This window comes from Talpa occidentalis, unplaced genomic scaffold (genome assembly GCF_014898055.3).
Source record: "Talpa occidentalis isolate TD23 unplaced genomic scaffold, MPIMG_talOcc4v2.1 talOcc4.8, whole genome shotgun sequence".
NCBI classification, from domain to species: Eukaryota; Metazoa; Chordata; class Mammalia; order Eulipotyphla; family Talpidae; genus Talpa; species Talpa occidentalis.
The window spans coordinates 98,489,463-98,517,241 of NW_023605194.1; the positions used below are offsets into that span (position 1 = coordinate 98,489,463).

Here is a 27,779-nt window from a genome sequence, read left to right on the forward strand (position 1 = left end):
GTGCCCAGTCAAGAATTAGTCAAGAATCTAATGCAATAAGAGATATTTTGTCTTTCTGCTTTGTTTATATATATGTAGGTAATACACTTAGGTGAAAATATTATATTTTTTATTATTGTTTATTTAAAATCAAAGTTTGCTTGATAAAAGACAGTATGAGGGTGCTAAACCTAAGAGAAGTGAGCAGGACTTTTGGATGGGGGTTGTTTCTGGAAGGAACATTTTCTATAGCAAGTACTTAGTGGCACAATCAAAATGTTTTTGGCAGGACAATACTGAGAAAATACCACTATCCTACAAGGACAAGAAAGAATGATTGAATAGTGGCACTGTGTCCTGCTGCTGCTGTGTTGGTCAGATAGTGAGCACCCTTGCAGCTGTGAGCAAACTGAAGAGCTAAGGCAGGTTGAAAGGATCAGTTATTACATTAGAAACATGTTTTCACTGTAAGAAACATCACTGCCATCACAAACAACATAAGCATACTTCAAATACCTACTATCTGATGTGGCTCTAAGGTTTCTGGAATGAATTTGAATTGCTTTTGCCTGCAACCAGAAAATTCATTAAGGGAGAAAATGCCATCAGTCACTGCTACTTAATATAACTTAATGAATCATAGTTAACTCAATGATTGATGTTTGTTGACCCAGAGAGAAATCAATCCCATGGGAACCACATTCTAATAAAGGGTGTTTCCTGAAATTGCCCAATCGAAAGGCTCTTCCCTCAAAATGCTAAGTTCAATCTTTTATTGACACATTTTTGAAGGAATTATTTATCTCAAGATTTCAAAGAAATACAACAAAAGAAATTTTAATGTCTCATTATTAAATGGCCTCCTGACTGCAGTGGTTGGTATTAAAAAAAAAAAAAAAAGATGACTTGATAAATTGGGAATAGGAAGTCCTGATATAATGTAAGGAGGTTGGTGGAGGCCCTGGCTTTGCAGGGTGCCCAGAGAAGGCCACCACCTACTGGCAGCCCAAAGTGTGTGTGGGGGGAGGGAGAGCACCCAGGCTTCCCAGGAACCCTCTACTTGCCCAGTCACACTCACAGAAGCAGAAATGAGGGACCTGTACTCTCCAAGGCTGAGGGTCAGGGTGAACATAACCCCCAGGGCAGTTGGCCAGTTGGGGCAGATAAGGAAGAGGGAGCAGGAAAGGGGCAGAAGGCAGGGAAAGACAGAGGAGGTAAGACAGGTGGTGAAGTGCCATCAACAGAAATCTAGGCCTTTCCATCCTCTTGGATGGAAAAAAAAATTGAAGTTGCAGAACAAAAAAAGAGATCTGAAATTGTGATTGGCTCGCTAGTAACGCAGGACGTGGTTAGAGATGGAGACTCAAGCTACAGAGATTTAAGAGAGAATAAAGCTTAGGGGGTGTCATTTGGTGGACTTCCTTACAGCAGCTAGTGGTCCCTACACCAGGTACCTAGCAGGTGCGAGCTGTCCTGGAAAAAGGCCCTGAAGACCCAGGCCAGGGAAAAGGAGCAAAGAAACTAAAATGTCAAAAAATATTGCAAAAGTGAAACAACCAATAATAGAATCATCAGACTCCTCAACCTGAGAAAATCACATGGTCAATGATGACGCTTTGGAACACCCCACAAAGGGTTTCTTTTTTGGATTTTATGCAAGTGCTATTCAGTCACTGAAATCTGACGATGCGGAAGAATTACTTTAGTTCCATCCTCAGTACTGTCATTACTTTCAGGCTTGGGTATTGAAGTTGTTTGGTATTTGTTGATAATTATTATAAATTAGCATTTTTTGAGCTACAAATTCTTTATAATTGACTTAGACATTTGCTATCTTACAAATGCACTAAACACACTGAACACATACTATGGAGAAAAATGACTTTAGATTATGAATTTTATTCAAATAATAGTTTACAATGGGATCATGTTCTGGATGAAAGAAATTAAGAATGCAAAAAATGGAACTATCTTCTCTGAGGTGAAAAATGAACTTTGACTTAAAACAGATATAGAAGATTAATCACATCTTTTATCGTAATTGCTTATTTCTTGGAATAGAATATTTCTGGCTTTCTCAAAACAAAATATTAATCAGTGAGAACTTCTATTTTCTGCATTTTTTCTGATGTTGGTCTTTGAAATACTAGTAATTATCAGACATACTGCATTTTTAAACCTAATTTTATAAAGAATTATCTTGACACTGTAGAATACCACCTGCTGGGTATAACAATTTTGTACTTAAGAACATAGACATATTTAGAAAACTTACAATGATTTAAAGCTTGCAGTAAAAATACCAAGTAGTATAGTCTTTGAAATCAGTTTATTCTTACTTGTGCTAAGAATAAATGTGAAATAGTACAAATGTCTCATTAGCTAGTTTGCTGATTATATAGATGTCATATTTGCTCTTTATTTCAGTCTTCATTTTAGCACATATGATATTCCGTACTTGGATCAAACAGGTTTAAAGTAAAAATTAAAATTTCAAGACAAATAGTTAAGTCATACTTAGTAAGCAGCAAACAATGTCATAAAATTTGAAAAAATGTTTTGGTCACAGTAACAATTGATGAAAAAGTAAGTTATGTCATATTGAGACTGTGTCAAAATTAGATGTAAAAAACTAAAAGATATTTCCTTCAGTTAAGTAGTATAAACTGGAACTTGTACTATATTAAGAGTGACTTCTATAAATGCATTATTTTTATTTACTGTCAGTATGTAATAGCTTATTACTGTTTTCCCCACCTCTGACAATAATTTTGTTATAAGAAAAGCTCGACAGTTCAATTTTAAAATGAAACTAGATATAGAAATACATTTGATTCTTTTCATTTTTTATTTTTTATTTTATTTTTTTACATTTGATACTTTTTAAACTAAATAAATGCATGACTCACTTAGGGCTTGCTCTTTAAATATCCCAGGCTTTCTGGCACAGGAATTATTTTAAGGTATTTTTTAAAACTCATTTGTTTAAGAAGATTTTATTGAGAAACTACTATATGTGTGATTGTGCTAAATATTTTAAGATTTATTTATTTATTTATACAAGCACTGGGTACAGTCAGAAGCGCGGGAGGGTGAGAGAATTCACCAGAGCCAGAGTGGGGAGCAGAACAGGCAGATTGATGAAATACATTGCTGAGGGGAGCAGTGGGCATGGCAGGAGAGGTCTGTCTAGCCATGTGGGACCCTCACCGGCAGCCGGGGATGGAACCAGTGCTGCAGAGGCTGTGGGCAGCTTCGCAGCCCAGCGCTCAACTTCTGCGCCACCAAGGGAGGCCCATGATTGTGCTAAATATTAAGGAAAAAAAAAGCAAGCAGTTCAAAATTTTCATTAATCATGTGGGAAGAAAGACCATGATAAACTATAGTCAATTCTCATTTTGTATTTACTACACATTAGATACATAATAAATGCTATGCCCTTATGTTCAGATTATAGGACATTAGATTCTATTATGTTAACAAAATACATAAAATATTTATATTCAATAGAACATAAGGGAAAATTTTCACTTAAAAGATTATAAATTGTTATACTTCTGTTTTATACATTACTGGTCTTATCTCTAACTTCTTTTTCACTAAGAACCCTTTAACATAACCCACAATTATTGTAATATTTCATGGCAATTGGCTCTAGGTATGGTATGTAGGAAGATGTAAAGTAGAAAGACAAAACCTTTGTTAACTCACCAGCTACATCCATTCATGCTCACAAAATTGTGCTGGTTGCCTTTTTCTGATTCACATAAATCCACTCTGATTTATTTAGTATCTCTTCTCAATCAAAATAAAATTAAACTGCTCCTGAATTGCTCTGTATAGTTAGCTACGACTTGGTGGTTTAAAACTTTTGTCTTATGTTTTCTTGTTTTAACAAAGCAAAAACTTCTGCAGGTCATTAAAATAAGAAAAGAATGAAATCATTGAGTGGAATCATACGTAATTCTAGATTTTATAAGTCAAAACTGTCAAAACCATCAGTTTCAGATGGTTCTAACTTAATAGATCCTCAATTAGAGGTAGTGGTGATAGCTGGTAGAACTGCCAGAGTGGAAGCAAAGACCATCTTTATCTGCCAAATGATAACATGAACAGAGGCTTTATTGTCCCATTTCCTCCCTCACTCCCTCCATCCCTCCTTCTCTCCCTCCCTGTCTTCCTGTTTTTCTTTTTGGTAGCAATTTATTGATATATAATATAATTCATATACTATAAAATTCACTCATGTAAGCATACTATATAAGTACTATTCAATGATTTTATAGCAATGACTTCTTTTTTTTAAAGATTTATTTAATTTTATACAAGAGTTGGGGTACAGGCCAGAGGTGCGGGGGGATGGTGTGGTGAGAGGATTCACCAGAGACAGAGTGGGGAACAGAACAGGCAGACTGACTGAAATACACTGCTGAAGGGAGCAGCAGGAGAGACAGGAGAGGTCTGCTGCCACGCCATGTGGGACTCTCCTTGGCCAGCCAGGAATCGAACCAGCACTGCAGAGGCTGCGGATAACTTCACAGAGCAGTGCTGTACCATCGGGGAGGCCTAGAGCAAAGACTTCTTAAAACTTATTTCAAGATCAATGTCAGGGAGTTCGAATATGCATAATAACTGTATCAGTCAATGTTTAACTAAAGAAGCAGAGCCAGTATGTAACTGATTATACAATTGTGGGAGTCAATAGGCAGGTCTGAAATTTATAGACCATGCTTTCAGGAAAGGCAGACTGAAAATTCTTGGCAGAGGTTGAGGCAGCAATCTACAGATGGAACTCTTTCCTCAAAGAAGCCTCAGCTCTACTCTTAACTCCATTCAACTGAATTCAGATCAAATCTGGCCAATCCAGATTATTTAGGACAATCTCACTTTCTTAAAGTTAGTTGATGATTGACTCTAATCACATCTACAAAATACTTCATAACAACTCCTTGATTAGTGCTTGATTGAATAAGTGGGTACTACAGTTTAGCCAACTTGAACCATAACTCACCATCACAATAATCTAGAAAAAACTTTCCTACATATGCTTAGAGATGATGAAAGGATTTTATAGAAAGATGATAATCAAGCATAGACCTAAAAAGCTATTTTACGTGCAAAGAATACTCGGTCATGACACTGAACTCTAGTAATGTTTCTGCTAGCTTTCAGAAGTGTTGGGGGCCTATCAAAAACTCAAACATTTGAAACATACGTACAAAAACAGTTAACAAACATATACATGCCAAAAGAGTCAGGTAATATATTTTGTGATTTTTTTTCCCTTCTGAGAGCAAGTTGTGTTGTTATTAACTAGGTTCAGGCTGATCTTAATATAGGACTAATATTTAAGAGAACTCTGAGAAGTTTCTTCACATTTTTCACCATTACTAATGCAATGAACATTCTTGTAAATAAGTTTCTTCTGGTATTTAAAAAACTTTTTCGGGCCTCTCCAGTGGCGCAGCGGTTGAGTGCTGGGTTGCAAAGCTGCCCGCAGCCTCTGCAGCGCCGGTTCGATCCCTGGCCACTGGGTGAGGGTCCCACATGGTGCGCAGACGTCTGCTGCTGTGCCCGCTGCTCCCCTCAGCAGTGTATTTCGTCAGTCTGCCTGCTCTGCTCTCCACTCTGACTCTGGTGAATTCTCTTACCCTCCCGCGCTTCTGACTGTACCCAGTGCTTGTATAAATAAATAAATCTTTAAAAAAAAAAAACTTTTTCTTTAAAAATAATTTCAGATGTACAAGAAAGTTGCAAAAATTAGTCCGAAGAATTTCCATACAAGCTTTTCTCAGAGATAGCAAGTATTAATATTTTATTCTACTTGCTCTTCTTTTACTTTTTAATCACTATTATTAGTATTTCTTGAGAAGTTTGAGAATAAATTGCAGATTAATGATACTTTATTTCAGATGTTTTGGTGTCATTTCCTAAAACAAGACATTTTCTTACATAATCACAGTAATCAACATCAGGAAACTGCATTGAGGTAGCACTAAATTCAGATCTTATTGCTATTGACAGCGGTTCCACAATTTATAGCAAAGAAAAATAATGACTCAGGCCCTTTAGAGTCATACATTGCACATATTTGTCACGTCGCTTTAATGTCCTTTCATGAGGAATAGTTTTACGGTTTGTCATGATCTTGATTTTTTTTGAAGAAAAAATGTTACCTATTTTGTAGAATTTTTATCAGTTTGATTTGTCTGATGTTTCTCCATGATCAGATTCTGGCTATGCATATTTGGCAACAGTCCAGCTAATGTGATGCCTTCATTTTATCAACACCTTATGTCAGGAGGCATGTGGTGTTTATTGTCCTTTACTGATGATGTTAGTTTTGATCACTTGGTTGAAGTAACATTTGCTACATTTTTCCACTGCAGAGTTACTATTTTTATCTTGGAAATTAGCAAGTATCTTGTGTGTAAGAGACACTTTAAGACTATGCAATTGTCCTATGAATAAGAGAAAAAATGGTTCCTAATCTGGGAGTTGGCCTGATAATATCATGTAGGTCTTGATATTGTTATAAACTTCCTGGGTTAGGGTTTGAACACAGAATAGAGCATGAATATTGTCCAAACCACAAAATCAACAAATATCCCATATCCTGCCATTATAAGTGATTGCTGTTTTTTTAACTGATTACTAGTCTTGCTTACTCTTCTCTTCTTCAAGATGAAATATATTGATTCCCAATCATAGAACTATCTCAATCCAAAATAAATCCCCTTTCCATAAACTCTCTCAAAACTCACCTAGCACAAGTGGAAATCTTGTAGCAAGTCCCTTGCAACACCTCCTTATGGAGATTGCTCACATTTCCTTGTGACATTCATTCACCTTTGTTGCAATAAGAAATAAATTTTACTTGTTCAGTTACAGGTGAGTTCCTGGTGGTCTTTGGCTAGAGGTATTGCCATATCCTTTAAGATCATGTAAGTGTACTGTTTCACATTAAGATTTTACCCATTTTCTTTAGCAGTCATTGATAATAATTGTCTGAAATAAGTATTATTGTAATGACCAAATGGATGTTTTCTGATCCTGTCATTACTTCTACATTATTAACTCATATTCTATTATGAGAAAGAGCTTTGCTTGTCATTTTATTTATGTTAGTATAGTCACATAGATTCCTATTTTATTCAATGCTTTATAGTCTCTTACTTGCAATATTTGTTTTGATGCTCAAATTTTTGTGGCTTTGATTGGCTACTGGCTACTTTTTATTTCACATGACCTCATCAATTTTTTTTTTTTTAAATTTCATTTATACTTTCTCCCATGTCAAAATGTTTGGTCTATCTTTGCCACTGCAGCAAAAAAAAAAAAAGTAAAAAAGTAAAATGTTAGCCTTTATAGATGATATTACCATATACATAGAAATGTAAGACCAATTTATTCTGAAAATAGAATGCAATTTGCGGGGGGAGAATGCCTAACTGCAAAAGCACCATACAAAAATTAAATTTCTCTTAACTAGTGATAAGCAATTAAAAATGTAATTTAAATTATCATTTTAATGCCACAAACATTATAAAATATCTAGTAGTAAAATGTAACAAAGGAGGTGCAAAAGTTCTAATTTAAATTTCTCATTTGATAAAACATCAAAAATACTTAAGCAGATGGAAAGATAAATCATCACCATAAACAGGAAACTCAATTTTGTAGAGATGTAAATTCTCTCCATATTGATCTATAGATTTAATTCAATTCAAAGCATATTTCAACATGGATTTTAGGAAACTTGACAAACAGATTCTAAAATTTATGTGAATAGCAAAGAATCAATGAAATACACAATCTCAGATAACCACAAGCAGATCATTGGGGAAAAGAGTGGATATTTAGTAAAATAGCTGGCATTATTAACTATGCTATTGCACATGAATTCTTCCTAGATGTATTTTCTAATAACCTCCTGCATGAGATGTACAAAATTTTCATAGGAGAACTACTTATAATAACCAAAAATAAAACTGAATGTCTACTTTATAGACCAAATTTCAGTTTCAGAAGAAATCAGACTTAAATGTAAAATCAAAATATTAAAACTTAAAAACCATTTTGAGAAACATCTTCATGATTTTATTAGTCATAGAGTGACAAAAAATACATTGACATTTAAGAATTGTTTCCTTATTAAAGACACTTGACAGAAAGTGAAAAGACAGATCGACGGAAGATATCTTTTTGTGATTCATACCATGGGCACAGAATTCCTATCAATCAATAAGAAAATAGACACAAAATTAAATGGGAAAATGGACAAGATATTCAAACAAGCCTTTCACAGGAAGAAAACATGAATCACAAATAAGCATTTGAAAATATATTCAACCCTATTAGTAAATAGAGAAATAAAATGTAATTTCATTTACAGCTACCAAATTTGCAAAAATTGAAGTCTGTTAATAGCAAGTGTTACAAAGTATGTGACTCAATATGACATCTTGTACACTGTTAGGAGGAGGATAAATTAATGTTACCGCATTTGAAAAATATTTGGCATTACATACCCTATGATACAGAAATTCACATTTTTACATGAATTTTCTCGGTAAACTTCTACATAAAGCTGTAGAAAAATGTCCTTAGTAACACTATTCATAATAAGGATAATTAAGGGCAACACAAATATCAATCAAAATTAGAATTGGGAACAAACCCCACACATACACTGATGCAGGTGTGTTTCAAATGGGCACAGAAGCCAATTGAAAGAGCTCCTAACAGCCAAACCTGGAACAATTAGAGCAGCAAAATTAATTAATTAAGCAGTAATGAATTACAAAACAAAGTTAGAATTCAAGAGAGTAAAGGTTGCACAACATTGTAAATGTAGTAAATGCCATTGAATTGTTCATTCTAAAGTTAATTTTATGTTATATGAATTTCACCTCAATAAAAGAGGCAATTAGTAGGATTAGCAGTAACCCCTGAAGAATTAAATTATAAAGTCAAGAGTGTCATATCACTCTACATTCTTCCCTAAGCATCTCTGTATTCTTAGATAGATAGAAAAACATTCTAGGGTGGAAAGTACTGGATTTTCCTGGTAAGAGAGTCACTAAGGATATTGACATTTAGAGATGGGTTGTTATATGGTTCATACTTACCAAGAAATGTAATTTGGGTCACATCAAGTCAATGATAAACAGTTTCTATTAATGGATAAATGAGTCTCATGATTATTGAGTTCTTTTAAAAAACACTGTAAAGTTGATTGAAAATCCTTCGCACGTGGATGGGGCTTTTATTACATTTAATGTACATGCTTGGGGAGACACCCAATGCCAGAATCTTCAGGTCTTTTCACATGGACTGGTCATAATCTTCAGATTTGGTAAATAAACATGTAGACTGCTCATTAAATTTTATTTCCAGATAAGCAAAAACTGAGTTTTCATTCTCAGGGTGGCACAATTACTAAAACAGTACTGAGGAGCATTGCCAAGGATGGGGGCAGGTCACCCTCTGTGGGTTCTCACCAGTGTGCCAGCAATTGTGAGGCTGCCAAGCTCCAGGTACAGCTACAGTGGGGATGATCTAACAAATAGGAGGTTAGGGCAAAGGAAAGAGTCTCTAAGGCCAGACGAGGTCAGATGTCTCACCCCAGATAGTGTCTACAGTGTTCAGTAGTACCAGACAAAGACTGCCTGTGCAAGATGGCACTGTTTTGTCAACCACGGCCAGGAGCTGGTGGCACACTGGTAAGCAGTGAGCCTGGATTCAACTTACGGTGGCAGCTGGAGGTGCTCATAGTGTGAGAACGCTGAGGTGACACCACAGCAGCCCATAGAGGCGGTCTGAAGTCCTGTTTGGACAGCACCAGCTGCTGGGCTGGAGGGCAATGGGGCCTTGCTGATCAGAAGTAGTGGACACTTCTCCGGCCTAACTAATGAAGAGAGCCTGGTATCAGAAGGTCTCACTGCATTTCTTTAAATTTTTTTATTTATGCTTATTTGAGTAATGTTACATTATAACATTATATAAGGCAGGAGTTCTTTGTTGAAAATCAGTATATATATATATATATATACACTACAGTAAGGTTTCCCCTAAAAGTTCAAATCTGTCCTTCACCATATCATGTCCCCCTTTTTTTTTTCCAATTTACCCACCCTCCTTCCATCTTTCCTTAAGGTAACCACTAGCTGGTTTTGTAGTCCAAACGTTTATTTTTTATTTTTTGTTTTATTCAGTCCATCTGTTTGTTTTTTCTGTAAATCACACGAAATCATACAATGTTTATCTTTATTTGTCTGACTTATTTCAATAGGCATAATACCCTCTTTCATGTGGTTGTAAATTGCAGGATTTCATGTTTTTTATAGTTGAGTAGTATTCCATTGTGTATTTTAAAAATACATCATTATTTTACAAGTCAATGGACCCGTCTAAATGCTTATATTGGCAACTTACTTCCCAAATTGCTCTCCTATTTCTTTTTTTTTTAAAAAAAGATTTATTTATTTATGCATACAAGAATTGGGATACAGGCCAGAGGGATGTGTGTGTGGGGGGGCGAGAGGATTCACCAGAGACAGAGTGGGGAACAGAACAGGCAGATTGACTGAAATACACTGCTGAGGGGAGCAGCGGGCGAGTCAGGAGAGGTCTGCTGCACCATGTGGGTAGCTCCATGGCGGGGGATCAAACTTGTGGTGCAGTGGCTGCAGATAGCGTCATAGGTTGCATCTTAACCCCTTGCACCACCAGGGAGGCCCCACTCTCCTATTTCTAACAGAGGCCATTCCACATCTTCACCACCCTTCTCAATTTCTTTTGAGCCCAATTTTTCTCAGTCTTGCCTGATGACCTGCCCCTGAGAAGAAACTAGACAAGAGTTAACTCAAACACTGCAGCTCTCCTCTTTCCCTCCAGGCTATGGGGATGATAGTTTCCTCCTTTCATGAACTTGATACTGCGACTCTGGCATCTCTCCATCAATTTTGCCTTCACTGTGTCTTCAGCCTCTTTCTCTGACTTATTTACCTTTTCTGAGTCTGTTCTCTTATCAATAAAATGGAGGCAATAAATACTTGCATTCACATTTCCAGCATAGTTACAAGCATCAAATGAGATCAGAGACCATATGTAAATGTTCTTTTTTTTTTTTCTGCTAAAAGCAGTATGTCTTCAAGGAATTGTAGCATATCATCTTGGATTTTAAGTATAGGAAGATATTTTGACTTTCTTAGAAGGGTTATTTTATATAATATTATTCTCTAAAATACCCACAGAAAACATTTGCAATAATAGTTTCATAATCAAAAACCAAGGAAGGACAAGAAAATTAAATGTGTGCCAAGTGTTAAGAGGGAACTTCAGGGAAGATATTTAAAAGTTTATAGAATTATTTACTTGATAGTAATTTGGATTCTCTTCACTCTATTTTTCCCCCATAAAGTGATGATATTTTCTTCTCCAGAACTAATCAGAAGATTTGAGTTTTGAAGGTATATGCTTTAAAACTGATTTTTTAGAAATGATGTATTGTCTTATGTTCAAGCTAGTAAATTGATTTAGGACTTTGAATGAACAGCAGGATATAAAAACACTTTTGAACAGTATTATGAGGCATTACAGATGCTTTTTTTGGACTAGCTGCTCATTTCCTAAATAGATTTATTTGATAGCTTTTCTCATTTAATAAAAGGGTGAATTGGAAAAATATGAACAGACTGTAATAACCAAAAATAAATGAACTCGACAACCTGGAAGAGGAACAATTGGCAATGGTCTGAATAATAATGCAGAACTTTGGCATGCACAATTTATGTATGAATAAAAAATAAAAAATTTGACATTTAAGTTTAGCACAGACTGCCTAGAAGTGCATTTTGGAAAAAAATAATATCTTTAATAGCTTAAAAATGTTTTATTAAAATATATAGTCAACAGTGTTTTACCTAACAATTTTTCTATTCTTCTCTTTTTTTTCTCCTCCACTTTCCCCATCCTCACATACTTTTTTCCTTCATTTCAAAAATACCAAAATAAAGTCCTGAAAAGGATGACTATAATAAAAATGATAGTTCTTCCTATTTTGATTCCATAATATTCATAAAAATGAAAAAAATCTTTTGTGTAAATCTTAATTATATAGTTGATATTTTTGAAAGTAGAAGCATCTTTTTGAAAACTGGCATTTTTATTCCAGCCATTTCTTGCTACCTGTGTAAATTTGGACAAATCACTTAATATCTCTATGCCTCATATCATTCATCAGATATAAGGAAAAAATGGGATAATTCTAGAATATTGTGATAATCGAAATGAAGTAATGCAGTATTAAAAACTCTGAATTTTATAAACTATGCAAAAATAGACATTTTTACAGAGACATTTCACACACCATTTCCCATTGGAATTGTCTGGCACCAGGTATTAGAACATCCAGACAATTGAGTTTTTATTTTTCATTTGTGTATTTGGCATTGTGTAGAAACATCCAAGCAGCCATAAACCAATTAAGCGTGAATCTTGTTAAGCATTTAAGTGAAAAAACCTTACAGAGGTAATCTACTCTCTTTGGATTATAGCTAAAGAAATAAAGGCTCAGAATTAAAGAGGAACACAGCAATAGTTCACTAATATTAAGAGCAGGGCTTAGGACCTAGGTATTCTCTTAGTAGTAGACTTTACTATTTCACACTGTCTTTTAATAGGATAAAAATGAAAACCAGTGCTTATTTGACTCTGTGAGCATTGTGATAGATCTTATAAAAACAAAGCTTTGTTGGATGGGAATTTAAAGATCAACAAAGCTGGGGCCTCCTTGGTGGTGCAGGGGTTAAGTCTCAGCACTATGAAGCTATCACCAGCCAGGGAGGTGACCCACATGGTGCAGCAGACCTCTCCTGTCTCATCTGCTGCTCCCCTCAGCAGTGTATTTCAGTCAATACACTTGTTCTGCTCCCCACTCTGTCTCTGGTGAATTCTCTCAGCCCCCTGCTCCTCTGGCCTATACCCCATATCTTGTGTGCATAAATAAATAAAATAAATCTTTAAAGATAAACAAACACAAACAATGATTACCCATCACCAATCACAGTGTCTACAAGGATGAATGTGAATAAAAAGAACTAAAATAAACTGGAATATGAGCTTTAACAGAAATAACTAAAAATTCAGTGATTTTATTTAAAAAGGGACCAGAGAGATTGTGGTCAGGATATATTTCTAGAAGAGGAGACAACTGATTTTGATGAGAGAGAGAGAGTGTGTGTGTGTGTAGACGTGGGAGCAGGAGGACCTGGTGGAAATAACTGAAAGAGAACACTTCAAGTAAAAACGGACAATATGCAGAAAAACAGTGGAATCGAAAAAATGTGGTGTTTACAGAAGACAGCGCACAATTGATCTGTCCTCATACAGTGTGAGGGAGGGAAAAGCAGAAGAGAGACTGGAGAGAGCAGCAGTAAAGCAAGGTCTGTTCAGCTGAGCAGAACTGAGTTAAGGTGTGGGAATCAAGGCTAATGTAATTACAGTGCTGAGAAGTTCTTACAGTCAAAATCAGGGGAAAGATATTAATGGATTTAATGTAGGCAGACCAGTCTTCATTTTTTTTAAAAAAAATTAAGACAATATATGTATCCCCCTGGAGCAAAATGGAAGAATTACAGGGGCGAAAACAAACAAAAAACAAACAGGTGTAGGGAGGGAAATTTGGCCCCTAATGAGAGAAATGATGGAGAGTTGACTTAAAGCAACAGCAGTTGCTTTAAGAAATGGTGGAGAACGGATGGCAGGAATGATGATGTGAGTATTGATATCTGTCATATTAATTGATATTGTAATGTCCCTAACTGACCAAGAGATGGGGATAAATGAGACAGAAAAACTTGCTTTATCAATTAAGAAAGCAACTACATGTTTATGACGCTGCTCAGAGGCCCTGCCTAAATAAAAATTAAGAGGTGGTCCTGTAAGAGGGTGGTCCCCAGGGGAAGGGGAGGTTCCAGGTTCTCTGCCCCACACAGGGAAGGGTGGAGATCAGCAGGGAAGAAGAGAAGACTTGAGACGAGTCTGGCCTTGTTTCTCTGTCCTGGACTGGTTGAAACAGATGTGGGTGAGAGACAATCAAACACAAGAAGGTTAACAATGGTAGCGTTTATCTTATTTTCTTCTTTTGTCCTAGATGTGCTGGGCCTCTTCAGCCCCTGACTTGTGGGTCCCCATCACAAGGTGACAGGCTTTTGGGCTTCAGTAGTCCTGCTTTGGGCCAATCCTGTTTGGCTGGGTGTTTACCCATGAAGGGATGGGTGACTTTGGGTGCTTGATTTAGTAACTTTATCTTCCCCTTTTCTGTATTGCACAATAATTGTATTAAACATTTCTTTCCATCAGAGGTCTTATATGTTTTTTCTTGATGCGGCAGATGGCAGAACCTATTCAGAACAGGCAGGTTTGGGGGTTCTGAAATGCCCCTCTCCCTGCACTATTACAGTTCTGATACACCTCTGAAAAGTGGCATAAATATGGGCACCAAAATTGAGGCAATTGGAGATGTTTATGAACTCCAGGCCAATAGTTCTGAAGACTTCTCCAGCTCTTGGGGAGAGCTACCAGGGCCTCTCCTTCTGAGAAACGATCCATACTCCTCCTTGCAGACAGTCAAACACAAGGAACTCTCTGGATTGGGTCCTGCCCTTTCTGCAGAGCATTCTACTGAGCTTTGCCGGGAGGTTTCTTGTCTCTCTTGCTGCCAGTTGGAATGTATGCCTATATTTTCATGTGGATGCTCTCCCTCCCCCCAATCAATTCATATTGTGATTATATGTATTTAGCTAGAGTCATTAAGTGAAATCTTCCTGCTTCTGGAAGTTAGCATTCTAGAGATCTCGAATGTGATGTATTAATCCCCATGCTGCTTGTGAACAAATCGAAGGCCAGAAAAGCTAAATAATTAGCCTGAAGTCACACAAGCTAGGAGGAAAAGAAACCAAGATTGAAACATTTAATTCTAATGCCAGAACCAGATTCCAAGCAGCATTCCTTGAGTGGTTCACATTTATCTAAAGGAAGGGGACCATTTTCTTAATCACCTAAAGGCACTTAATGAGTAGAGAGGCATGCTGAAAGACAATACTATGTCTGATTGTCTAATGTGGTACCATATGTCCTGCATCAGACATTTTACTTTGGCAATTTTTTTTTGACCGAAGTATTGTAAGAGTACATATCACCTTCTATGTGGAAATACTATTACTAATGATCAAGTAACACGTCTGAGTCAAATGAGTCCTTAAGGCAGGAAAAGAAAATGTATATTCAAAAAATATTAACATAACTTGGTTTTGTTTTTGAACAGACTCACTGATCCTAAATATTTGTCTGGTCTTTCATGCCTCTTTAACTTTCTATCTCTGTTTTACTTATAGAATTGTAAAAAATAATTTGTAAAAATTATGCAGGTAGAACAAAGTTATTAGAAATTCTATTAAAATCAAAACCTTGGCTAGCACTTGGAATTATTTTAAAAGTATTTCATGTATATCAAGCTTAATATACAGTTTAATATGTCTTTTCTTTAATAAAAAGATGAAGAATATTGAGCCTGCCTGCCTTTTAAGAAGAGATTAATCTAGCAATAAGAATATCAAACTTATAATTCTTGTAGAAATCTTTTACTTAATTAAAGGAAGCTTTGTCAATGAAACTCTAAAGTTAAAAAAACACAACCCTTTTTTTTCAAAATGGTGCAATTTTTAATTGTGTAAGTCAAATTCTAATTGTTTAATCTTGGCAGAATTGGGAGGAAACCACTTTAGGGAATAAAAAGTTGATGAAAGACATTAAAAGAATTGCAGAATCTGGGATTCATGATGACACAAAATCGAACTGACAATTGCTTTAATTCACAATTACTCTTAGTATATTTCTTGTCATTAGAATAAACAAACCATATTTGTATAAACAAACCATATATGGTCTGTGGGATTCTTTAGTGTCTGTGGTTCAATTGTTTTGAACAGTAGAATAGAAAATGAGGCTAAGTAAACTGGTAAGAACCAGGTCAGGCACTACAAGTTGATTCAAGACAAATTTAGCTAAAATTTTTCAATTTTCTCATCTAAGAAAGAGTAATAACAGTACCTATCAATATTAGTCAGTGTTCTCCACAAAAACAGAAACAACTGTGTGTATTGCATCAAGAGCTGCAGTTTGAATTCAATTGTCTGCTGGCAGATTTCTTGCTTGGGGAGTCAGTCTTTTTCTTGTAAGGTCTTCAACTGATTAGATGAGACCCACCCACATTATGGAGGGTAATCTGCTTTACTTAAAGCTGATTTAAATGTTAATTCCATCAGAACATCTTCACAGAAATATCCAGAATAATGTTTGACAAAATACATGACTTCCGTGGCCTGGTCGTGTTGACATAAAATTAACAATCACACCATCTCAAAAGAATGTTCTAAGCATTATATGATTTTATACATGTTTAGGAATTTAGGGCCTTGTCTGGCATATAACATTTACTGAATGTTAAATCCTTTCGTTGTTATTCTTAATAGTCAAACAGTTACTTTGTTAGAGTGATATTGAAAATTTTCACTATTGTTGTATAGTTTATATAAGAAATACTTCAGCTGTTTGAATGATGAAGCCTTTTAAATGATCATGAAAAGCAGTAAACATGATATAGATAAGAGATTCCTGGTAAGTTGTGAGATGCTTTCATTCAAATCAAACCTTTGTAAAGAGAAATACATTCCTGCATCTGTCTCGAGGTAAATACACAGGGAAAAAAATTCTTTTCCATTGCTTTCTATGGCACTTTCAGAGATACAACTCTTAGTATTGTGACTAGAAAAAAGCTCAATTCCACAATCTGATAAGGAAAAGTGACTTGTTTCCTTTTAAATTTAAAGTTTGTTCTTTATCTTTCTCTCTCCTTTTTGCATCTTTTGGGAAATCAGTATAAAATAAAGGCCTGTCTCATAAAATCTTAGGCAGCTGTGTAGTTACATTATTCACACTTAGTTCAAATAGAGAAGTTCATTACAACCAGAAAAGTTATAAAAGATATGCAGCACCCCAGAGGACTGGGCCTTGCACAGATAAATCATTCATGAACGCACAAGGCTATTGCCCTGCCTTCCCTCTTTGCACCTATTTTATTGTAGGATTCTTTACCGCCCAGCTTCTGCTGTGTGTACACTGATCCAACACGTGAAGCCCAGGGTTCAAGAAATCAGCAGCCTCTTGCTCTGACATGACATTTTCCCTTTCTTCATTAATTGTGAATTCTGTCAAAGCTTATTTTTTTAAATAAAAATCATAATTTGTAAGGAACTCTACAGTCAGCTTCCTTAATAAATCATCTCTATTCTCCAATAACTTTTCTGACTATTTATTTCAAGATGGTTTGAAATTACCATCTTCTATTATGAACACCCCTGGTTCTTTTTTTCACACACTTTGAATTGCTTTCTCTTCCCTCTCATATCATAAAGGAGTTCATGCCATGTGCAGACAGCTTTGCTGCTTTTGATTTGCTTTTTCAAATCAAAGAGAAGCATTATTCTGCTGCTTCTCTTTTGTCCCATAGTCTTTGTTTGTCAGCCTCATTAGTAGTTAATCTCACAAAGGCCTATGCTCACACTGCAATTGTAGTCATCTTGGGAGAGGATTGGTGCACTCAGCCTGACAAGTTGAGGGCTAGGCAGCTGGGGTAGCTGCTCAATTGGGCAAATTGAGAATACGAGGCAAAGTTGCCCTTGGTGCCTCTTCTTGATTCTGTGATCCTCCCTTACCATTCCCTCTTCCTCTTCCTCTGCATTAAGATCATTCTAACTCTGAGAAGCTAATTTTCTTTAAGAATTTAAGGATCTCACATTATCTGTAAATTTCCATTGTATATTAGGCAATATGAGGAGAGCAATGTGTAGCCCAAAGAAGTCAGAGTTGAATATCCAGGATCCTGGGGTGAGCCGTGTGGCCTTTAAACCACATCATATATGTAATCATGTACTCTGTATGTGAAGGTCTTTGAAGAAGATCTCACTGTGGGCTAGATGATACTGGATTCTTAAACACTGAATGTAATGGTGGCTCTTGATTTCCCACTTTAAACTCCCTACTGTGCTCCTGTAGCCATTGCCAGTTGTTTACACAATGTTAGCTGCTGAGATCTCACAGCTGTGTCTTTCTTGGGTGAATGCTTGTCTACCAGTAGAAGCCACCTAGCTTACCAATCTCTGGTTGGCCTTGAAAGCTGACCATAGACCTGGGCATCCAAGAGGTAAGGGTGAGGGGGGAAGAGCAGGGCAGTGGTGAGAACATGGAGTGGGGGGAAGAGGGGCAAGATTATGGGTGCTTTGGTGGAGGGAGAGCTTTGGCCACCACACCTGATGGGAGGAATGCTATACTGTCAGGATATTAACAAGGATGTAAAACAATGGTGTTTCATTAGTTAAAACAAACAAGGAGGGCCTCCTTGGTGGCACAAGTGGTTAAGCACGGCACCATGAAGCAATCCGCAGCCCCTGCAGCAGGAGTTTGATCCCCAGAGGGCCAGGGAACAACTCACATGGTGCTGCAGACCTCTCCTGTCTCGCCTGCTGCTCCCCCTCAGCAGTGTATTTCAGTAAGTCTGCCTGTTCTGTTCCCCACTGTCTCTGGTGAATCCTCTCACTCCTCCCTCACACTTCTGGTCTGTACCCCAGTTCTTGTATGCATAAATAATTATAAATTCCCATAAATCTTTTAAAAAAAACAATACCTTTAAAAAAAAAAATAAAGAAAGGAAAAGAAAATCCTAGGTTGGTTATTCCTGGCTTGGGGCAGTCCTGAATCATGGCAAAAATCCTAACTACCTCCTCTAAAAGTGAAACTATTGGGGGTTGATATTCAGCTTCCAGAACTCTTATGAGATCAGGCTGAAGCTGGTCTCCAGCCAAACGCACATCTTGAACAGGCAGATCCACTGAAATGCACTGCTGAGGGGAGCAGCGGTCCAGGCAGGAGAGGTCTGTTGTGCCATGTGGGCTGCTCCCTGGCCAACGGGGGACCCAAATCGTGCTGCAGTGGCTGGTGACAGCTTGATAGCACTCTCTTTAACCCCTCTGCCACGAGGGAGGCCCATGGCTGTGTGCTTCTTGAAGGCAGCTAGGGCATATTCCCGACAATGGCTGTCTCATAAACTAACCTAAGCCAAGGCATGGGATCCGCACGCCTTTGTGATATTGGTGAGAAGCAAGTCATGAGTCCTACGCACTCTAAGGGGAGAGGATCCCACTGAGAATAGATTATTGGGAGATCACATTGCGGTGTTTCTCCCACATTCCCTTACCAGAGTGCTCACGGGGCTGCCAATGGAGGTTAGAAAAGCACAATCCAGAGCACAAGAGATAAGTTCCTGCTGCAGCTACTGATTTCAGTGGCCATTTTCCTCCCCCATATGCAGTAGGACAACATTATTTATCTACTTTACTGGGGCAGGGTGACAATTTAGCCATAGAATGCTTTGATACCCATGATGAAAGGCTCTTTATAAAGTACATTTTTTGCCCAAAAAGAAAAATAGAAAGAAGTCATCTGTTGCTAAGGAAACCACAACCTTTCACTGTGCTTATTTAGAAAAGAGACATATTCAAGACTCTTCACTGTAGGAACAGAGATTGTACTTTATGTTGGTGAGAATAAACAAAGAAAAAATATCATTCCTCTGAAATAAAAAAAAAATCCATTATCTAGCATCTTGCTGAAAATATTGTATTTTCAGGGGTTCATTTTCAAATTCACCCCTTTTTCTCCCTGCTATTTTTTTGTCTTGTTGGCATACAAAACTTTAAAGTTAGCAGAATCTTTGGGGCTGGGCATAATATAAGAAGCTGAAGAGATACTGGACAGACTTTTCTTTTTCTGAAAAGAAAAACTCTTTTTGGAATGGCAAGACCAAGAAGCTTTGGGATTGCACCTGGGCACTGGGTCAAGAAAGTCTCAGAATAGCATTTTAATACTTGTCCCCAATATATCATCAGGCTCCTCATGTTATTGCTTAAATGTTCATACCCTTGCACAGATAGTGGGTTCAAACCTGCTTTTGAAAGGTAGTTCTATTTCCAGGCGTCTAAAATTTTAGCTGCCGTGGCTTGACATATACAGTGTGACCCTGAATACCACTTTCAACGCCCTTTAGGTCTGTGTCTTTGTCGCGGGTGAGAGGCCTTGACTTCTGTCTCTTGGCTCATAGTCTGCCAAGCACCGGCCTCCAGTCTGCTGGGCCAGACTAAATGGGCAGGGAGGAGATAAAAACTGGAGTTTTCTGACCTACAGAAATATTATATAACAAAATGGCAGGAACGTGACCCTGCCTTGTCTCTTGACAACCTTTTGTGGAAGATATCACTTAAAATTTTAAAATGAAGAGAAAAGGCATTTGATTGGGGAGAATTATATTTGGATTAACCTTTGCGTGTCATCCATACACCACTAATTCTGCTGTTAGCAATTGTAGGAAAATATTCCAAAGTGGCTTTTTTTAAAAATGGCTTCTCTTCCTAGGTAAGGAGCTGTGTGGAAATAAGACTGTTTTCACCTTCTTCTTCAAAAGGCTTATAGTCGTCAGGAGCTGGGAGATGGGTGTGGATTTAGGAACTCAAATTATCTAAAGCCTGTTTCCTGGGTAAGCAGAGAATTACAGAGGATTATCATCAATGTGAACTGTGGGTATTTAACTAATAAAGAGAGAAGAAGAATTATTATATTTTTCTATTTGGGTCACATGTCCCTTTCATAAATATCTTTGCTTTGGGAGTCTAGGCCTATGTCCTGATGACAGAATATTTTATTCATTATTGTGGTCACTACATGAAATTTTTATTAATTCAAGCTCTTAAGTTTTCTCTTGGAAAAAATTTCCAATGATTGTGCCATAGTTTAAACTGATTATACACTGAGAATCATTAATACAATACAAAAAATGGAATAAAAATGCATTCTTTAGTTTGATATAAAAGAGTTAAGTGTACAATTTAAAACAATGGCTTTTAATTACTGCTTTTGCAGTAATTTGTGTCATATTAAGGAAGAACTATATGGACTAGGTTTGTAATTATCGTTGAATCTCAGTAGGGTTTAAATCTGTAGCTTTCTTTTTTTTTTTTTTTTTTTTTTGAAGGTTTATTTATTTATTTATACAAGCACTGGGTACAGTCAGAAGTGCAGGAGGGTGAGAGAATTCACCAGAGCCAGAGCTGGGAACAGAACAGGCAGACTGATAACATACACTGCTGAGGGGAGCAGCGGGCAGCAGGAGAGGTCTGCGCACCATGTGGGACCCTCACCCAGTGGCTGAGGATCGAACCAGCACTGCAGAGGCTGCGGGCAGCTTCGCAACCCAGTGCTCAACCTCTGCGCCACCAGGGGAGGCCCTAAATCTGTAGCTTTCTAAGGAAAAAGTAGGTGATTTTTAAATTCTGAATCTGCCCACAAAAGAAACTTTACATCGGGCCAGATACGGGAATCACTGGAAATTATATAGAAATTTTTATTTAAGGAATACAAAACAGATAAGCACTTGAAAAAGCAAACATGCCATTGTTTTCACTAATTTTTAATATAACTACACTAATAATTGAGGGATCAAATATGTTGGTTAGAAGCAAGAAGTGAAGATGCTGATATTCTCCTAAATTATGGGCAGCACAATATGTTGTTAATAGCTCTAGGCATTTTGTTGGTATTCAGTAGTAAAAGAAAAAATTTAAAAGCACTCAGTTTGACATGATTGCATACCAAAAAATGATTGCTGTATTTAAGCACTTCTTCAAAAGTGCATCTGACAAGCAGCTCAAAAAATGTCTACCACATACTCGGCCTCATAGTTTTCTGTGTTGCAAGAAGATAAAAAAAAATCAGGAATGTAAATAAAATGGGCAGGAAGAATAAGAATAATAGGAAACACTGTTCTGCTTGAATCTAATAGAATCTAAATGGCTTACGGTGGTCAGCTCACCCACCAAATTTATCTATTGGTGAGTCCATTTATTTGACTGATTCGTAGCCTACATAACACTCATGGAGAAATAACATAAGAAGCTGAAAAGAGAGTTAAAGATTTGATATCATTCTACAAAATAATTCAAGAAAAAATTACTCTGTCTGAAAAAAACATAGCCTTCAACTTCAGATTATACCAAACACAATTTTTTCTTTTAAAAAGCTTTTAGAAATTGTAATAATCATCAGATTTCGGGGAATTTTTAAATTACCTTGGATCAGTTGTCAATCCAGAGACATGGTATTTAATAGTTAAAAGACTTAGAAATAAGATTCATCAATCAAAACTCTTTGCCAGCCTATTCTAAAAGTTATGTCCTTTACAATCTCCTCCTTCTGCCTCCTCCAGCCTCCCACAATGCTGCCTGTGAAGTTGTCCTCAAAGTATTTTCAACACATGTTGACAAAATGGTGGAGAAGTTTCAAATGTGTGATTTGAAAAAGTCTCCTAGTCTCTTTCTTGGCCAGAAACTTCCGTGGAACTTGTCACTACCTAGTGAAGTAATGTAATTACAGACACAGCATCTGCTTTGTGCTCTGTGGAGGATTAGCTGAGATCACATTAGGTTTGTATTTTCGAAATCCCACACTAACATTGTATAAGTACAAATGCAACCTTCTGGAGTTGGGAGGCACCTTAGCAATCAGCAAAGAACAGATCTGAGAGCAGAGAGGTAAAGTGACAAGAGGATCAAATAATATCAGAGCTGAGGCAAAAGTGAAGATTTCCTGGTTCTTAGCCCAGTGCATTCATAACCCATGTTGAGGCATTTGAATTTGTTTTAACTGTGTGAAGTAAATAGAAAATTATTACACTGTGATTTTCAGGATTTTTTGTAGACTTCCATAAGACATGTTTTCCAAATGGCTTTGGAAGCTTAAGTTAACACCTGCTGCTTTGAAATAAATGAAAACATTTTTATTTTTTACAAATTTCTTCTTGCTTCCACTGTAAGTGTCAAATAGCAGTATACGAGCTGTCAGTATCTCCATTAAAAAAAAAAAACGGAACAACAAAAAAACCAGAAATAGAAAGTGGTTTAAAAAGCCTTATTAGGAAAGTGATAAGCTGAACTAGGGCCGAGGTTGTGGCTTTTCTTTTTCCACTTGCATTGATTTGTTACTATTTCCATAGTCTGACCATCTTTTACATTTCAACAAACACTAGAGTATACAGAAATGCCAAGACAATTAAAATATGACTTAGAATTTTTAAATTAAGGTGAGCATATTTGAAATGAAACAAGATATGCATGTGGTATTTATTGTGTCTTCAGTGAATTGTTTTAATAATTCTTCTTCCAGTGGCTTTGAATATACTTAGAAGAGTGCAATGCACCCCAACATTGTGCAATAGCCTATGGTTTCCTGGACTTAAGTGTAGAGTGCTAACAGCAAAGATTTCAACCTGTGTTTCCCCTGAAATCACAAACTCATTCTTTAATAGAACTTGAGCCCAAGTTTGCCTTTACAGGTAGACAAATCTGCCATATAAATGTTGGTTTCCAAAAAATGATTTGGAATAGAACCACTAGATGCCAAAGATTTGGTTAACCAACTTCTACTTTGTCTTTTAATAATGAATAGTTTTGATAGGAACTACTTGCTGTGAACCAGAGTTTGGTAAAGCTGCAAATCTCAGGCATTATCTGACTAAACTTTACCATTTTTAATGATGTACATGCCCAGTAGCTATGAATCTATACTTGCTATTTAATATGATTGCTATAAGCAGTTAGACGCATTAAAACTGAACTGATATATTATCAAGTTGGTGTTCAAAGAGAGTGGTTTTCAAAGTGGAAATCTTCAAAGTTCCAAATCTACTCTTTTTTTCTCAAATTTTTATTTTTTATTTTTTTCCATGCCACTTAATCATTTCTATTTTATAGTTCTTACATTTGGGGGGCAAAACCTATTTTTTGAGTAGAGTTTAGTTGGGTATTTTATTCTCAGTTTTGTCACCTTAATGTTTCACATGGTGCAACTCAATGAGAATACACTCAGCTCTTGAAATTGAGTGCTGATCTCTTTCTTACCTCAACTCAATACCAAGCCTCCTTATTTACTTTTGTGATGCTAGATATTAGAAAACTTTTTCTGTAAAGGACTCTCCAGTGAATATGTTAGGCTTAAAAGGTCATGTGGTCTTAGCCACAGCTATTCAACTCTACTCTTCTAGCACAGAAGTAGCCATAGTTAAACAAATGGACATGGCTTATTCCAGTACAACTTTATTACAAAATCAAGTGGTGGGCTGGATTTGGCCTGTGAGGTGTAGTTTGCCAAATTCTAGATTGTATTAAACTACCTAAAGTGAGAAAAATCTCCTTAAAAATCCCTAAGCTTTCAAAGTCTCTCTTTGCTAAATTCCCAGGAGAAAAGTTTCATAGAATTAGTTTTACAACAACAGCTATTTATAAATTTGTTTCCTGGGATCTTGTGAAGATATATTAAGTTTAGTTGGTGGGAAGTAAAAGAAAACCAATCTACCATTATTCTGCTCATTTAACAAATTATAAGAAAGTCTAAAACTGTCTAGTGAAGAGATTAGAAAATAAATGTAACTGATTTGTCAATGCCAAAAGATAGAAATGATCAATTTAGATCACTACAGTCTAAAAGTCTACTAAGCGGAATGAATTATCCAGCTCATTAATTTAAGAATTGGCTAGTGTTGTAAGAACTTCTCTAATTATTGATACTCTTATTTGCATCTTGGTCATTGGGATAACTTTCACTGGAATTGACCTCTTTGATCTTGAAAAAAAAACCTAATGATAATTCCTTTTTTTGAGAAATACTGTTGATCATTTGAGTTTACTATTAAGAATGTAACATACTTTTGGGGTAAATAAATAAGCACGGGTCAACAAAGTTACTTGAGCAAAACCAGAGAGTCTATCAAAAACAAAATTAAACTTACATCAAATTTAGGAAAAGTTTGGCATATTTTGCATCTGTTTTTATACCTATTTCCTTTGGTTTTTGTTCTTTGTTTAGGAAACAAACTGTGGGAGCTATGTTTCTAGATAAACTATATTTGTGCTATTTTAATTTAAATGACAAAGACTGAATTGGGATTGGGGATGTATTGGGATTAAGAATGGAGTTGTAGGATATGATGAAAATAATAGAACCAGTACACTTGACAACTTAAATGAGATTATTATGGACCTTCTGGACTCAGTTTAAATATCTTACCCTGCTCTTTGCCCAAATGAACTAAACATTTTTGAATAACTGTCTATATTATTTTCCATTTCAGCTTCTCCATGTTTTCCTTTATTATTTATAGACTAAAGATAAATTTTGTTCATGTAAAATAGTAGGTATTTAAACTCCAGTTAACTTGTTTTATCTTCTCACTATCATGTTTACCTTCAAGAAATTTCAAGTATTATCCTCTTCATAAAATTTCGTACAATTTATATAAGTTACGATATTTCCATATCCTCTGGACAGTATTATACACCATTTGAAACAATATTACACATAGTTTCACATTTTTTGTATTGTGTCAACTAATCTTCACACTCATTCAAGTTCATAGTTATGATTTCTATTTTTTTAATACCCAATATACCTCTATTGAATATTCATTTCTCTATGCTAAACATAAATGTTGACCATTAAATATCCAGTAATTTGCTTTTTCCCCTGAACCTGGACCCCTAAATGACCAGCAAAACCAGCCCCAAAGAGAAGAGTGAGAACTGACCCTTTAGCTTCCATTCTTGGGCTGCAGTTTTACTCTTCCATTACAGAAGCTTTCCATTATCCAGGATTAAATAGGATTAAATGAAATATCTTCTTTTCTGGGCATCAACTAATGCTGTGCCACAAATCACATCAAAACAATAACCATTTGTTGCCTTTGACCATTTCTGTGGGCCAGAAACTTGACTGCAGCCTCATGCAACCCCAAGTCATATTTAGAGAAACTGAGTTCCTTCTACCAAAAGTCAGCACCAACCTGCCAGCTAGGTGAGCAAGGTACTTTAGAAGAGCATCTTCCAGTTCACTTCTCTGCCTTAATGGTTCTGCCCGCGTTGGCTTTCTGAGCTCTGCTGCTGCAGGGTGGGCTCCATTTGGAGCCTGCCATGTTGGTCCAGGTCTTCAAAGGCCTTTACTGCCTGCACTCCAGATTTTCCCTGCATTCCTGAACCACGGCCCTGAGCTCATTGTTGCCTCCTCTGCTGTAGCATGCTCCCTCACAGGGCAACTTTGTCACTGTAGCCCCAGAGGGGGTGTATGCCCTGGGGCAGCGTGGCAGGGGAACCACTTTCATCTGCAATCACTGTGGCCTCTGCGGTGGTGTGAGCACCAGTGAGGCCATGGTGATGACCAGTAACAATCTTGCCAACTGCTGCCACCTGCTGCCCTTTTGCTGCCCACAAGCATAGCGCTTCTGGGACGGGAGCCCAACACCAGGGCAGCCATCAAGCCCAGCCCTCTGAGGTGGGCCTCGCTTTAAATGTTCCAGCAGCCTCCTCTGCAGGTTGACCTGGGTGCTGCTCACAGGCAGTGCTTCTGGGCATTCTGCCGCTGGAGACTTGGGGCGCAGGCACTCAGAGCTGGCTTGCACCAGGGAGGGGCTGCCCACAGGCTGTGTGCTCTGTAGAGTGACTTGCAGACCCTGCTTGCACATTCAGGAGCAGCAGGGAGGGAAATTACTGCTTTTGGGGCAGCTGGGCAGCCCTCCAGTGTGACTCACTGGGAGAGCTGGTGGCTGGCACAAAGCTGACACATCCCACAGCCAGAGCCAGTTTTGCCCCTTGCCTTGTGCAGCAAGGATCCGGTTTCAACTGCAGCCTCGTGACCCCATTTAGAAAAACTAAGTTCCTCTTAAAGTCAACACCAACTTGCCAGCCAGGGAAGCAAGGCACTTAGAAGAGCATCTTCCAGGTCAGTTCTTTGTCTTAACAATTCTGACCATTTTGGCTTCTTGGATTCTGAACCATATTTTCTCAACTCAGGATAACCTGTGGGCTGCCTGGGTTCCCTTCCTGTTCTGCAGACTGTGCGCTCTCCAAGGAGCAAACTGGGGCATTTTCAGGCCTCACCTTGTTTTTTTTTTTTTCTTTCCACACTGTCTTTTGTCCTACTTTGGAAAGAACTAGTGTTTCACTTATTTTTTCTAGTCTTTTATAGTTATTTTAGGTGAAAGGAGGTTACTCTAGTTCTGTTATTTCTTAATGAATGAAAATGGAATGTCTTGCACAGAGATTTTGAAGGGCTGTGGAAAATTTTCCTGTGATTTGATTTTATATCTAGCACGTTAGGTATGAATGTGCTACAATGCAACTTCCTTTAAAATTAAAATCAATTTTAATGTTTTTAAAACTTATTGATTCTTAACTCATATCTTAAGTGAATTGTTATGAAGATAATAATTATCAATTATTTGCCTCATTAAGTAACTCTAATTTTCTGTTTTAGCATTTCTTTACAGTGTCTGCTATTGAAGATAACATGTAACTTTTAATTTTTTAATTCTTATATTTAAAAAATTCCATCAATTAAAAATGTGTGAATTAATTTTATTCTTTTTTCTGTTAGTTTTCCTTTAGGTACTAGTTACATTCCCAGTTCTAAACCACTGGGACTATTGATTTATGATTTATTTGACAGTGTATGGTTATATTCTCTAAACAAGACACCCAAATCAATTGTGTGAAACCATACACAATCCCAAAGTTCTCTAGGAAATGTAGCTTTGGTGCACAAGTAAAATCACTTTTATTTTTTTACCCCAATTCTGATGCTTC

At 36.9% G+C, this 27,779-nt stretch overlaps 1 pseudogene; it reads right to left on the bottom strand.

The window, feature by feature from the left end:
• The window catches only part of LOC119234748 (PSME3-interacting protein-like), a 28,512-nt pseudogene extending 2,344 nt beyond the window's left edge, over nt 1-26,168 (bottom strand).
• Between the last annotated feature and the right edge of the window lie 1,611 nt (nt 26,169-27,779).